This window comes from Lissotriton vulgaris, chromosome 1_1 (assembly GCF_964263255.1).
Source record: "Lissotriton vulgaris chromosome 1_1, aLisVul1.2, whole genome shotgun sequence".
Lineage (NCBI taxonomy): Eukaryota > Metazoa > Chordata > Amphibia > Caudata > Salamandridae > Lissotriton > Lissotriton vulgaris.
The window spans coordinates 453,744,641-453,756,652 of NC_141685.1; the positions used below are offsets into that span (position 1 = coordinate 453,744,641).

At 43.3% G+C, this 12,012-nt stretch overlaps 1 protein-coding gene across 1 annotated transcript in view; it reads left to right on the forward strand.

Annotated features, from left to right (window-relative positions):
- The window catches only part of ROR1 (ROR family WNT receptor 1), a 689,389-nt gene that overhangs the window by 525,370 nt on the left and 152,007 nt on the right, over positions 1-12,012 (forward strand). The window lies entirely within an intron of this gene.

Genomic DNA, 12,012 nt, shown 5'->3' on the forward strand with positions numbered 1-12,012 from the left:
GACAACATTGTGTCATGTGTACTAGACCAGCCCTGTTAGGTTAAAAGCTTCATTCAAATGAGAAAGAAGTCACATATGTTTTCATTTACAGAAACATGTGCTTGTAATGTATAGTAATTTGTCATTTGGCTCAAAAAAAGTGTTTCACCATGCCTTCCCTTATACAGAGAACAGTGTTGTAGAAACTACAACACCAAGTGCACATACAAATGAACAAACAAAGCGAAATTATTAATATTTGTAAGATTTAGCCAACAACGTACCACCAAACCACGTCATATCTGAGGACATGAAGTCATATATTGATTGGTTTATAACATTTAAATAGTGTATTAGATAAACGTTGTCATACCCAAGGTATAGGAATTATTATAAATGATATACAAAAGTCATTGACTAAAGTTGGGTTTGATGAAACATACTGGAGATGGGATGGGAAGTATTGTTCGAGACTTGAGGCGGCCCGCCCATTGGCAGAGGACCGCCCTCTGTATTTAATGCTGCCTCCTGGCCTGATGGGGATCTTTGTGTTTACACTGCATCGTCCGGTGTGGCAGAAGGTAGGCACAGATGAATGCCAAGCAGGCACCGTGCTTGGTTTAACCACTTGTCATTCTTGTTCTTTTAAACAAACTTTTACAGCAGGAATTTGTTTCAGAAAAACAGAACAATTGCCCTGAGGCAGAGGGAGATTTCTCCCTGTGCATTAGGGTCATTGTTTGTTTTCCCTGCCCGGGTCTGCCATGCATCCCATGGATCTGGTCAAGTCTCATGGTGGACATGAGCAGTAGCCAGGCCCTAAATAAGATGGAGGTACCACTATGATGAACTGGTGGCCTGAGGCGGGCAGGCGGGCAGGCTGCCAGGCTATGAGTATAGGACAGCAGAGTACATTCCTGCAGTCTCTCATAAGAAAAATTAGCAACATTGCCATAAAATGTGTACAGTAACATCTTCTTGAAAAAGAATAAATAACCCCATGTTTTACATGAATAGGACACTAAATATGTTCATATATCTCCCTTTCTAGTATTGTGATCTGCTAGTTCTTCTATTGTAATTTCTTTTATAGGTGATGCTTTCCACTTTGCTGGTCCTTTTTAGGTCTCGCCTGTCGATGCGCATGCGCATCGAGCTTGCGAGACTATAGGGGCTTAAACAGTCTTTAACCAACTTGCAAGGAATCGTGGCGATTCCTTGCAGTGCCCGTGAAATTCAAGCTCAATGCGCATGTGCATTGAGCTTAAAAGCGCGTGCACATGCCCCCAGCCGCCTGCCTTGCATGTATTTTCCCTCAGGCGCACTCCTCCCACACCCCCGCTCCGCCCCCTCCCCTGCCTGCCGTGTCGCATTTCTTCAGTTCCCTCAGCCGCACTCCAGGCCCCTGCTGCTTTCACACCCTCTCCCCGCTCTGCCCCCTCCCCTGCCCGCCGTGTCGCATTTCTCCTCCCCCCTCCCCTTCTCTGCCTTCCCTCCGTCTTGTCTCTTCACTTCTTGGTTGCACGGCCGCTAGGCCGTGCCTCCCCTACTCTCCTCCCCCCTCCTCCTCCTCCTACTCTCAAGACGCAATATGTTCCTTCTCCAGGTAGTATACTTCTTTTTTTTTATATCATAATGGTGCCATGAACGGGCGCTGGAAAGTAAATGGATTGTTTGCAGCTGGGAACATGAATTTAACTTAGTGCCACCGTTGATCTGGCATTGAACGGTGCTTATTTTACAAGTGAAGCACCCCGGCGCCTCAGCGCGCTAATCCTTAAGAAGGTGCTTTGATACGATGCAAACAAGAGGTGCGGCGGCTTTCCTTTACAATATCTCTGCCCGGTGCAATCATATTTCATCTCTTGGTTCAGTAATGCTGAAAGAACAGGTCGCCGTTGCTCGGAATATACTTAAGAGATGGGGGATTTGAGATTGCTTTTCTGCCGAGCGGGAGGAAGACTCCATTTGTAATCGTGTGTATAAAACATGACTTTGAGGCAGATTAGCTTGCCTCTGCCCCGGCTCTGTCTGACATTGAACCGCGAAATGTTAGCATTTCATTGAACACGCACTTTAATGACAAGACGGGAGCGTTACTTTGACGGCGGAATCGGATTTTTATCAAAGGTGGCCAATAAGTGAGGTAAAATATGCTTAAGCAGTTGCAAAGAGGAGCAGGTGTTTGAGAAATTAAATTGGCCACTATCAAATCTGCGTGCTTCTGCGTGAAGGCTTGGGACATTGTCTTGTAACGTTATTATCTCCTCCCCCCTCCTCCTACTCTCAAGACACAATATGTTCCTTCTCCAGGTAGTATACTTCTTTTTTTATATCATAATGGTGCCATGAACAGGCGCTGGGAAGTAAATGGATTGTTTGCAGCTGGGAACATGAATTTAACTTAGTGCCACCGTTGATCTCGCATTGAACGGTGCTTATTTTACAAGTGAAGCACCCCGGCGCCTCAGCGCGCTAATCCTTAAGAAGGTGCTTTGATACGATGCAAGCAAGTGGTGCGGCGGCTTTCCTTTACAATATCTCTGCCCGGTGCAATCATATTTCATCTCTTGGTTCAGTAATGCTGAAAGAACAGGTCGCCGTTGCTCGGAATATACTTAAGAGATGGGGGATTTGAGATTGCTTTTCTGCCGAGCGGGAGGAAGACTCCATTTGTAATCGTGTGTATAAAACATGACTTTGAGGCAGATTAGCTTGCCTTTGCCCCGGCTCTGTCTGACATTGAACCGCAAAATGTTAGCATTTTATTGAACACGCACTTTAATGACAAGACGGGAGCGTTACTTTGACGGCGGTATCGGATTTTTATCAAAGGTGGCCAATAAGTGAGGTAAAATATGCTTAAGCAGTTGCAAAAAGGAGCAGGTGTTTGAGAAATTAAATTGGCCACTATCAAATCTGCGTGCTTCTGCGTGAAGGCTTGGGACATTGTCTTGTAACGTTATTATATAGTATACTCCCTTCGAAAGCAACACTGCCCGTGCACTTTCTACCAATGAGACTTCCAACAACATTTCTCTTGTTATGGCTTTTTTTATTTGTAATTCTTTAGCATTGGCTACAGGAAACAAAAATGCTAAAGATTTACAAAAAAAAACTCATAAACAATTCTAAAAGCACTAACTCTAATGATGCTAGACCTATTGCATTTCCAATGCTTGTTCTACAGCGAGGCTCTACCAACTTGGAGGTACTTTTGTATTTCTTTGACTAGTTTTTTGTTTAAAAATCTAGTCATGCTACCCCTACAAGACAGACACCAGAGGGAGACCTTTACGCTGGATGTCCACATAATCAAATACTGGCATTGTGCAAATATGAAAAGTCTTTACGGAAACAAAAATTCTTCCTGTCAATGGAGATGAGTAGGCTTTCGACTGTCTCTTACAGAAGTACTGTATTGTACTGTAGTTGCATTCTTAAGGGCTTCAGCAACTTGATGAGGCAAAAAACTGTACAGACGGTACCACTTGACTACTCATGATTTCTTCGAATGGAAGAGCTTGTGTCTGTCATGTGGGGTATATTGTAGTATTTGATTTTGGGTGTGAGGACCAGAGTAGTGCCCTTGCTGTGTTGTGTGATGGCACCTATGCATGAATTTGAAGTGAAAAAAGGTGAGAGGTTGATCACTCAATTATTAGATGTTGGTGTAAGGTTTCAGCTAAGTGTGTGAGTGTAGTGTGGCCTGATAGGAAGTGTTTAAAATATCACTTTTTTAAAAAAAAAAAAGAGTTTTCTAGAGCGCAAACTTGACCCAGCACCAGTTGCGTTACATGAGGACACATTCATTTTTGTTAAGCACGGGTAGATTAAGTGATTTGCCCAGAATCACAGGATGTTCAGCGTCATTGCCGAGACTCGAACCAAGTTCGCCAGATTCGAGGTCGACCGCCCTAGCCCCTAGGCCAACTCCTCTCCCCAGTTATATATGAAAACAATTACAATTAGAATGGATGTATGGAAGAGACTGTTCAAGTTATGCTGCCGCAAGCGATTAGTTCCGCCTATGCCTAGGTGTAACGAAAAGGGTGGAAATAGCCATGGTCGCACATGTGGATATCTACTATCTTTAGAGTTCTCTGTAACTTACAGTTTAAACCAGATTGCATAAGCAGTACAGTAAAGTGCCCAGATGTGGTGGCTGGTACCTGAGGAGCTGCAATCTTCCATCAAATATAGTATACGATTTGGAGTCTACATAGTGCAGCCAGAGTAGCAACCAATAGGAATGTGAATTATACAACCACCAATGGCCTATTGTCTAAATAATTCACACTTAAGCAGAGCACAACCACAGATCTAGAAAGAGAATCTCATAAAGTTGGGTGCAAGATTGAAGACGTAACCAAGGTGTTACAATAAAAAACTCACAATGCAAAAAAACATGGTAAAGATATCACGTTTCGGTACAAAAGGGGATGGTGATGGACGGAGCATCTGAACCAATCAAACACTCACACCCAGTCAACAGATCTGTGTTTAATCCATCACCGTTCTTTATCCCACTCTGCCACCCCAGTTCAGACATGGCCATATGCAAATCAGTCTAACCCTGTGCCTCATGGGAACAGTCCAGCCCGAACTGCCAAGCCGTGCATTACCTGGACCGGAAACAAGCTTCCGAGGACCTGTTTCTGGCATTTCAGCCGTCTTCAGCCCGGCTTGCTTGAATCCAGTGGCAAAGTGAGCAAGGGACTCACGTCTGAGCATACCCTGCCAACTTATGGCGAAAAAAGTGGTACAAAAGGGGGTGGTGATGGACGGAGCATCTGAACCAATCAAACACTCACGCCCAGTCAACAGATCTGGGTTTAATCCATCACCATTCTTTAGCCCACTCTGCCACCCCAGTTCAGACATGGCCATATGCAAATCAGTCTGACCCTGTGCCTCATGGGAACAGCCCAGCCCGAACTGCCAAGCCGTGCATTACCTGGACCGGAAGCAAGCTTCCGAGGACCAGTGTCTGGCATTTCAGCCGTCTTCAGCCCAGCTTGCTTGAATCCAGTGGCAAAGTGAGCAAGGGACTCACGTCTGAGCATACCCTGCCAACTTATGGCGAACAAAGCGGTACAAAAGGGGGTGGTGATGGACGGAGAAAAAAAAAAATCAATGGATTTAGGCCCAGATCTCTGTACTGGGGTGAATGTATGACATTGTTCTGCATTCTGTCCATCAACTGTTGTTTTGCATTTTGTCACCCCGAGTGGGATGGGTATGCTCAGACGTGAGTCCCATGCTCTCCACACCACTGGAGTCAAGCTATCCTGGCTGTAGACGGCTGATAGCCAGAAACCGGTACTAGGATGCTTGATTCGGTCCAGGAAAGACATGGCTTGGCAGTTCGGGCTGGACTGTTCCCATGAGGCACAGGGTCAAGGCTGATTTGCATATGGCCATGTCTGAACTGGGGTGGTGTGGAGTGCAAAAAATCAATGGATTTAGGCCCAGATCTCTATACTGGGGTGAATGTATGACATTGTTCTGCATTCTGTCCGTCAACTGTTGTTTTGCATTTTGTCACCCCGAGTGGGATGGGTATGCTCAGACGTGAGTCCCATGCTCTCCACACCACTGGAGTCAAGCTATCCTGGCTGAAGACGGCTGATAGCCAGAAACCGGTACTAGGATGCTTGATTCCGGTCCAGGAAAGACATGGCTTGGCAGTTCGGGCTGGACTGTTCCCATGAGGCACAGGGTCAAGGCTGATTTGCATATGGCCATGTCTGAACTGGGGTGGTGTGGAGTGCAAAAAAACAATGGATTTAGGCCCAGAACTCTGTACTGGGGTGAATGTATGACATTGTTCTGCATTCTGTCCATCAACTGTTGTTTTGCATTTTGTCACCCCGAGTGGGATGGGTATGCTCAGACGTGAGTCCCATGCTCTCCACACCACTGGAGTCAAGCTATCCTGGCTGAAGACGGCTGATAGCCAGAAACCGGTACTAGGATGCTTGATTCCGGTCCAGGAAAGACATGGCTTGGCAGTTCGGGCTGGACTGTTCCCATGAGGCACAGGGTCAAGGCTGATTTGCATATGGCCATGTCTGAACTGGGGTGGTGTGGAGTGCAAAAAACAATGGATTTAGGCCCAGATCTCTGTACTGGGGTGAATGTATGACATTGTTCTGCATTCTGTCCATCAACTGTTGTTTTGAAAGATATCACGTTTCAAAGATCATGGAGTGTTTCCTCAATTTCTTAAACAAGCATGTACAATGCAATAGGTCTTGCAATTGCGAAATTTTGAGCTATTGGCATTGTAAATGGCAATGCCTTTTATAATAATAAAAGGCATTGTTATTTACAATACCAGTAGTTCAAAGTTTTGCTAAAGCAATACCTATTTTATTGCAGAGCGCAGTGTCCATGAAGCGGGCGCTGTGCTCATTATTAACATTTAAAAAAATGTAAAAACAGCACAGTGTTCCAGAAGCAGGCGACGGACTCATTCTTAAAGTAAAAAAAAAATTAAACCATACGCGGTGTCCCTGAGGCAGATGCCGTGCTCAGTAAAGTTAAAACTTTTTTATAAATAAACAGCACCGTGATCCTGAAGCGGGTACGTGCTCAGCATGCAAATACAAAAAAAGCAGCCGCCACTGTCCCCATCAGTGTCAATAAACAAAAGAGTGCTCACCCACTTGTAATGCAGACCGTGTAACAAGCCAAGTAAAAGTCCAGTTGTTATGGGCGGTAACAAATGCAGACAAGGCGTTCCCAAGGAGGGACTAACAAGCCTATTTACGAATCCACAGCCAGCCTTTAAGAAAGACAATGACACAAGCCAATGACAAATATGGGTGGAGAGCGGGTGGCGCTTCCAGTGCATACTCTATTACAGAATGCCTCGCAGAGCAAGAAGCACATGCGCACTGCCGCTATGCTCGACCTAAAAATGAAGTAACATGCTCCTCTCTTTTTCACTAGTGCTAAAACAGCAGTGCATTTACTGTCACTCGGTTCTCTTTCATATATTTATATGTGTTATTGTTGATGTTTTGAGTGGCAAATCCTTTCTGGATTATGACCCATATCAGAAACTGTCCTGCTGAGCAACTATTCTACCTGTCACTGAACCTTCAACCAAATTAGAAATAGGATATGAAATCAGCTGGATGGGAAAGCGGGTATTTATAAAGGGCACTGTCACTCGAACAAAATGAGCATCCTGGCGCTAATACTAAACAGCTTGAAAGGGGTGGTGTGACAGAACGCGTCAGAGGCTTGAAACAGCCAAGTCTTCAGGGTCTTTGAAAAAAGCATCTTCCATATTTATCAATCGGAGATGCATTGGCAATTTAATCCACGCCTTGGTGCCTTTTACCATGAATGGTATTCCACCGCGAGTTTTTGATCTGAAAGAGGGATTCTTCAGCAGATTTGCGTTTGAGGGTCTCAGTGTTCTCAGGGTCTGTCATGTGGTCTTGAAGTCCCTAAAAACTAGCAGCAGTGTCTTAACCACTTGGATGCTAATGACAAGGTGAACTCGTCATGTATAATGGGAAAAGTCAAATGTCAGCAAATTATTTTATGTAGCCAGTGAAGCCTTTTTAATGCGGCTGATGACGAGCTCCGTTTCGGGAGATGTAGCACCATTCTGGCTGCAATGTGTTGGGCCATCTGAAGTTTATGTATTAGCCATTTGCACATCCCTCATACAAGCTGTGACAATAATCCAACCTCGAAGTAATCGCGAGAGTTTGTGCCGTAGCAGGGAACAGCTAAAACCTAGACAGGGCGGGATAGCAGATGTGTGAATAACAATCCTTTAATACCCCAGGTAAGTATTCACTGGTTATTTACTAATGGAATCATGGGCCCATTAACGTATTCCAGAGGATGCATAACCTGAATATTGTTATGGTTATATATCTCCTAAAAATGCATGTAATTCAGTTTATAAGTGGGTGTCCAATTTAGGCCCAGGAGGGTCAAATACGTCCCATATTTCAGGGTAACAGTCGACTATTAGACCAGTACTTAACTTGTAAAAAAAAATTAAAACGTCAGTGCAAGGGCCCTACTTTCTCTGGTGGGCCCTGCAGCTTGAACCACCAACTTCCCGTCAGTGCTGCTAGTACCAGCGCTATCCATGAACCATCACACTCCTACAAATGTGTCAGTGTTGACTAATCCAGGTAGCCCAAAACTGTAAAAGAACATGGCCTGCCATTATTTCTTTTAATGCATTCAGTTGTCGTAGACTCTGTTGATGGGCTCATTTAAAACATAATCAGACACCGCCACCATGTGGGAGACTGTCAAAGAGCAGGTGTAAGAAATAGGTGCTGGTACCAGGGTACCAGAAAATGCAGGCACAAGTTAAGCACTGCATTATATTCGTGTACAGTAACATCAAATGATGACGTGACGATAATAAAAGACAGCTTTGCATGTGGTAGGCCCACGTTACAGGACCCTGCAGTGCACACTTTGTGTATGGTCCTTAGCGTTCTAGTGAGAAAGGTACAAACCTCATAAAAAAACCTATGCAGCTATGCACACCCCTAGTTCTTACCGTCCCACCGGAGTGCTGCACAAAGTAGGGCCAACTGAATGATTAATGGGCCCGGGACTTTCATTAAATCTCTGATTCATTCCAAAAGTATTTCTGTTTGTCTTAATTTGGGAATCTAAATTCCCTTCCTCTAAAATTCATGGTCCTAAGTTACTGTTGTTCTTGGATTCAGCCATTTTTCATGATTGCCCCAAAGGCCAGGAATGTGCATGCAATCCACTCCAGTTTGCTGAATGGCCGGTTGATGTCTATGCTTTATGATGACATGAGCTTTCTGGAACTAAATGACAAATCCAAGGCCAAGCCGCGCGGTTCTCAGGCGGCCCGCGCTGCTGATAAGCAGCTGATGAAAGCAGCCAATGATTGGGCTTTGTTTTCCGCATGAGAGGACTGACCCATGAAGTTACAGCTTTTATAGTCAACTTTTTGTGGGAATTTTTTCTTACCAGCCCTGAACTGCAGGCGGTTACTTGATTTATAACAGGAGGAAATGAAGGTTCTTTCTGTTGTTTTAAGAATCATGTTTGTTTACTACGATGAAGCACTCGTAGGTTTACATTCACATATGGCGGAGCACTGTGCGAGCACTGTGCACACAGTATCAACCATCTACACAGTAGAGTTTCCAACCTCCCAAGTGGACAAGGCTGTATCTAGATAGAACTTGTCCTTTGAGCATTAATTCCACAGAACCTGCAGCAAGATGAATGGAAGAAACCACATGCATACAGCAATTATGCACGAGCTGGCTCCCTCCATCCACTTTTCCTGCTTCCTCTCGAGAGGGTTTCCACTGACAATTCAGAAGAAATGACGTCAAGGCTCCATCCACAGCTACAATGGTTAATAATCAGAGCCACTGCAATTATGCAGCAACGGAGGACCAAATTATGCGGCAGGATCAGTTACATTTGACAGCAAGAAAAGGCAATTGTTTCGCTATTTTGGAAAGCTCACACACATTAGTTCTGTCTGGATAAAAATTGCACCTCATCAGTACCCATTTATCACCGGAATACAGTAATGAGCTTCTGAAACGTGGCCAATTAATTTTTGAAGACGGTGTGCTACTACACACACCACACTGGTATGGTACTTTAAGAAACTTTGAGCCGTTTCAGCTAGAAACTATTTAGCCAACAACTTTTGATTTTACTAAAATGTTTATAATATACTTACATTTAGGGGCTTTTAGCCACCTGTCTTTATCCATTGGTCTATTGTTGTGCCATTCACATTTTCCTCCGCCCACTACAGCGTATAGTATGGGGCAGTAGGTCAGCCACTGGTTACCTTCATTTTGGTCTTGTACAAGGAGCACATCTGCACACAAGCTAGTTCCCTTCAGTACCAGGGTACTTTGTTTTTACTTTATAATTACTTTAGTGTTTGATGTGATAGCAGGATGCTTCTGATGCACATTCTGTCTTTATCAAACGCCGTCTCCTGCCAATGCTGTTGTAAATTCCTTTTGAAGTATTTTGCTTTTCTGACGGCTGCTGTTTCCCAGCATACCAGATCAGATTGTATCCATGTCAAACTGTTATGTATTGTTATCATCTTTTCACTTTTAACTTTCTTTATTTCTTTCTCTCCTTCTCTTTTTCCCTTCTCTTTCCTTCTTTTTCTTATTTATTTCCTTCTCTCTTACCTTCCTTCTTTACTTCTTTTGTTCTGCTCTTCTTTCTTTCTTTGTGCCTTTATCTTTCTTTCTTTCTTTCTTTCTTTCTTTCTTTCTTTCTTTCTTTCTTTCTTTCTTTCTTTCTTTCTTTCTTTCTTTCTTTCTTTCTTTCTTTCCTTCTCTCATTCTTTCATTATCTCATTCCCTCTTTCCTTCTAATGGTCTTTCTTTCTCTATTTTTCTTTCATCCTTATTTCATGTTCCTTTCTCCTTCCTTCTTTCTTAGTCTTTCCTTCTTTTTCTTTCCTTCTTTCCTTCTCTCTTTCTTTCCCTCTTTCATTTTCTGTCTATCTTTCTTTCTTTCTTTCTCTTTCATTCTCACTTTCCTTTACTTCCCTTCTCTCTTTGTCGCTTTCTTTTCTTGTTACCTTCTCTTTCGTTCTTTTTCATTGTTTTTCCTACATTCTCTCCTTCTTTATTTCTTTCGTTGTCCTCTCCTTCCTTTCTTTCTTGCTTGTCTTTTTTCTTGCCATATTTATTTCTTGACTTTTTTCTTGCCTTATTCCTTTCTTGCCTTTTTTATGCCTTCTTTCTTTCTTTCGAGTTTTTAAACTACACCAACATGCCTGCCCACCTCATTCACACATTTGTCTGGAGGTCAGTTCTCAATTGGATGGTGAATGAGCTACTAAAATCCCTTACATCTTTCTTACAAAAACATGGCATGCTCTGCCCATTGCTAAAAGAGGTCGATTGGCTCCATTCAGTCTTTTTTTCGTTTTTCCATTTGATTCATAGTTATTGTGGGTTAAACATTTGTGTGACTGGCAGAAGAAAAACAGGAACCATGGAAGAAATGATAAAATAATATTGTTCTGACTGCCTTAAAGACATTTCTAAGGCCTAATTCAATGCATCCCAGAGGAAATAGTCAATCAAAATGTTGATTTTTTGTCTTGCAAAATAAGCATAGATTTTAAGTGTTTGGCAGCACTGCCCAAGCCAAAAGGTGCGGCTTTTGTATAATGCTTACAGACAGGCATACAATATGCATGCTTCCCCTGTTACAGCTCACACATACATTTACAGACAGGATCACTGAAAGAATATCGGAAACAAAAATATTGTGTGGACAGAATATCATGTCAAAAATATCAAGGACCAAAATATTGAGAAAGTATGTGCAAATATGTAAATATAGATTTACTATTTTTAGCTCCACATCTACTTACCTTGAAGATATATATATATCATCAGTAGAGGCTGATGGAGGGAGTGCCGCAGGGCGGGGTGGGTCGAGGGGCAGGGTGGGAGGTAGTAAGCTCCAGCTCATGGCCGACCGGAGTAATATAAATAAATAAAACATATTTCATTGCGCACACTGAAACGCCAAATGCGTTTCAGGGACCTGCGTGTGCTTCTAAATAAACAAAGCAAACGAATGGTTTTAAGCACATGCAGGTCCCCATCAACAAAATCAGCCCCCAGCATCAAAACACCAGAAAGCCAGTCCGGCCCTGGTTGTGAGGACTGTCAGGCAAAAGCCCCAAGAAATCGGGGCTGACCAATATAGGAAGAATGAGCTATATAGGCCAGACAGAGAGGACACCCCTCCTCCCTCAAGCTTAACCATGAAACATTTTTTATCCAAAGTATAAGGTAGGTATATCTAACCCCAATTCAAATTAGTGAATCACTTTTTGTGTTAAGATTTTATGGTGCGTGCCATTAAAGCATCAGGAAGTCAGTTAAATACTTCTAAATACTAATCTAGAAATTTACTAACTGATTTTAGGACGTGACCAGCAGAGGCGCAACTAGAGCCAAATTTCGGGGTTGGGCTAAGAAAAAATTTCGGGGGGGG